Genomic DNA, 3,829 nt, shown 5'->3' with positions numbered 1-3,829 from the left:
CCAAGGTTCCCCTCTGTGATTGGTTGCTTGGGCTTAGGCTGGGAGCCCTCTGATTGACTCAATGATGTCATGGACGTCATCTCCATGGTAACAGTACCCGGATCCGGATATCCGCATGATATCCGCGGATATCCAGGTATGCGGCCAAATATCCGCATAGAGCTATCCGGATTTGGGCCCAGGTATCCGGGATTCGGCCGGTAAAAATGTTCGGATATCTGGGTTACCCGGATATCCGGAATCTGGATGAGCATCCCTGCTCCTAATTTGCCCCTCCTTGTTGGGGCAACCCTAACCTACCACACTTTAGATCTGTTCCTGATCCTGTGGTTTGGGTGGTCAAAAGAGTTAAAGCGGGCACAAACCAAACTTTTTTTTTTTTTAATTCAAAATATTTAGTTGCACCACTCTGACACATACAAAGATAAATAAACACTCCTTCAAGCCTATGAGCATTTCAGTGACTACTTTTCACCCTCCTCTATGCATAACCAGGGTTATACAGGGGTCAGCCATTAGCAATTCTTCCTTTGCCAGACACCACCTGCTCCACCAGTTTGCTGGATCCTGTCCTGGCAATTTGAAAGGAAGGGAGGGGTTTCTCCAATAAGTGTAAAATATTTTATATATGTCATCATGCAGCTGGAAAAAGGCTGCTATTTATTATTATAATCTAGAAAATAGATTTTATTTCTGAAATCTTGTATTTTTAATTTGGGTCCACTTTAAGAAAGTTAGTGACAAAATGAGGGATTGAAATTTGGCAACATTTAGGGCTGGTTCAGACGGACGCTTGCAGAGTGTTTACTGCCAGCGTTCAGGGCTTGGCGTTAAACGCTCGCATTCAAGTGAATGGAAACGTTTGTACCAAGCTTTTACGCGCGTTTGCACGAACGCGGCGTTCGGGTCCCGATTTTCACCAGCGTTCAAGGAGCCCCTGGAAGCTACATGTTGCTTCCAGGGGCGGTTAACCGCGACGGGTAATGTACCCCTAGGGGAAGAAAAAACGTGACTGCATCCGAACGCAATGCAAACGCTGCTGAAAGCCCGAACGCATTGCCACCATGACGCCAACGAATGCGACGCCTCCAAACGTCCGTCTGAACCAGCCCTTAAGCAGCTGAAACACCAAAATGAGCTTCCAAACAAAACTTTGTTTTGCTACCCACCGTGTAGGAATAACTCTGCCTCGCAGTTTGGTTCTGCGCCTCTTGTGCTGGAGTCAGATAAACTGTCTCCAGCACAAGTTACTTATTGAGAACTATTAAGATGTCCATACATCTAGGGATTTTTGCAGCCCGATGAACCACTAGTTCCATAATTTTATCGAATAGGATGAAAATTGGAGCCGAAACAAGCATGCCCGATCAATATCTTGACTCACTGTGGATTAAAATCGGTCAAATGTTTTGATCGAGCAAGCTGGAAAATCTTGGGCCGATGTGGCAACGGAACCCCCGACCAATGACCCTCACATATTAAAGTGCCCCCCATGGTGCCCGTGCATTAAAATCTCTCACCTGTCCAGCTGCCTCGGAGTATCACACATGCGCCAGTGCTATATGCTGCAGCCACGTGGGAGCAGCTGGACAGGTGAGCAATGTTAACCACTTGCCGACCGCCCACAGCCGATGGGCAGCGGCAAAGTGGTGCGCAGAATGACCGCCTAATGCCGCGGCTCGTTCTGCTGTTTGTGGCCGGGGATCGCGCTGTATGTGCGCGCATCCGCCGGTAATAGGCTCCGCCCACCCGCGACGTCAACCCGCCGGCCAATTGGCAGCGTTGGCGGGTTGTTATCCCCGATCTGCCGCAATACATGCATATAATATGCTTTGTAATGTATACAAAGCGTATTATACAGGCTGCCTCCTGTCCTGGTGGTCCCAGCGATCGAGGTACCACCAGGGCAGGCTGCAGCCTTCCCTGTCTGCACCCAAGCATACAGATCTGCCCTCTGATCGCCCACAGAACCCCTCAGTCCCCCCCCCCCTGCCCACCCCCCAGACCCCTGTTTGCACCCAATCACCCATCAAACCCTCCCTGTCACTATCTGTCAACGCTATTTTTAGATGGGGTCCTAAACTGCCCCCTGGGGGCTCCTGATCACCCCCCCCCACACCCTCAGATCCTCTCCAGACCCCCCCCCCCCCTGTGTACTGTATACATCAATTCTCCCCTGTAATCACCCATTAATCACCTGTCAATCACCCATCAATCACCCCCTGTCACCACCTGTCACTAGCACTCATCAAATCAGACCCTAACCTGCCCCTTGCGGGCACCTGATCGCACGCCCGCACCCTCAGATCGCCCGCACCCTCAGATCGCCCGCAGACCGCCCTCAGATCGCCTCCGAAGTGCATTGTTTACATCTGTTCTCCCCTCTAATCACCCACTAATCACCCATCAATCAACCCGTCACCACCTGTCACTGCTACCCATCAGATCAGACCCTAATCTGCCCCTTGCGGGCACCCAATCACCCGCCCACACCCTCAGATTGCCCTCAGACCCCCCTTATCAATTTGCCAGTGCATTGCTTGCATATATTCTCCGCTGTAATCACCTACTGATCACCTATCAATCACCCCGTCACCCCCTGTCACTGCTACCCATCAGATCAGACCCTCATCTACCCCTTGCGGGCACCCAATCACCCGCCCACACCCTCAGAACGCCCTCAGACCCCAGCCATGATCACCTCATCAGTGCATTTCTTGCATCTATTCTCCCCTCTAATCACACCCTGATCACCTATCAAGCACCCCAAAAATCTATTAGCCCTTCGCACTCTTGCATGCAAATGTTCAAACAAATGCATTCACAGATTCACTCATCCAGGCACCACTGTTATCCCTACAGCTAAGTTAAAAGCCGGGGTCTTAGTTCACAAAAGAATGCATTCTTATGCTTAGTCACCTATACTGGGCAGAAGTACCCAGGTAAACATAGGTGTCCTAACTCTGGCCCTGTAACATGCATAGTGCAGACATGCAAACATTCATTGCATCAAACCTATCTAGGGATTAGGAGCACACATCCTGACGTCCTCTCCTGGGACAGAAAGCGCATCTTACCAATCGCACAAGGGAGCTAACGTAATGTATCCATGCGCACCATGCACATACACCAGCATAAGCTGTGTGCATGCTGACAAAAAAAAAAAACATACAGGGGAAGGAGGGAGTGCACTGAATTAAAACCCTAGCCACAGGGGTCAGTAACAAGAAAAAAACATATATATCCAAGCACATTGCCTCTAGTTAGGACATTAAATAAGTTATTAAGGAAAGGGAGGTGCTGAAGGGGGTGTGGCCAGAAAACAGCAGAATATTTTTTTTTTCTGATCACTGCTGTTCTATACGATTTAATTGTCACTGAGACCAACCGTTATGCCACACAATACGCAACCGCCGATCCAAGAAGCTACCATGCCCAGCCTTTTCAGTGGAAACCACTCCAAGTTTCCGAACATAAAATTTTTTGGGCAAAAGGTGGATCAGCGCAACACCAGGCCGCCTCCGAATGGCCTCCAATCAGAGATGCGCTGAGCCCCCCCCAGGAACTTCAAACGCACCTTGAACCTAAACAGAAGCTCTGCATATACACCAAAAGCATGGCTGTTAAGTGGGAGCAGCTGACCAAAAACGAATTAAAATAGTACATGGGGCCTTCTCCTTAACATGGGTCTAGTCAAAAAGAATGTATTGCGGTCTTATTGGTCTACGCACCCAATACATCACATGCCCATGTTCTCTGCTGCCATGTCCAAGTCACGATTTGAGAACATCCTGCGCTTCCTGCACTTCAGTGCCAATACAACCTGTCA

The sequence above is a fragment of the Hyperolius riggenbachi genome, chromosome 3 (genome assembly GCF_040937935.1).
Source record: "Hyperolius riggenbachi isolate aHypRig1 chromosome 3, aHypRig1.pri, whole genome shotgun sequence".
Lineage (NCBI taxonomy): Eukaryota > Metazoa > Chordata > Amphibia > Anura > Hyperoliidae > Hyperolius > Hyperolius riggenbachi.
Note: the sequence above shows the minus strand (reverse complement) of the source record.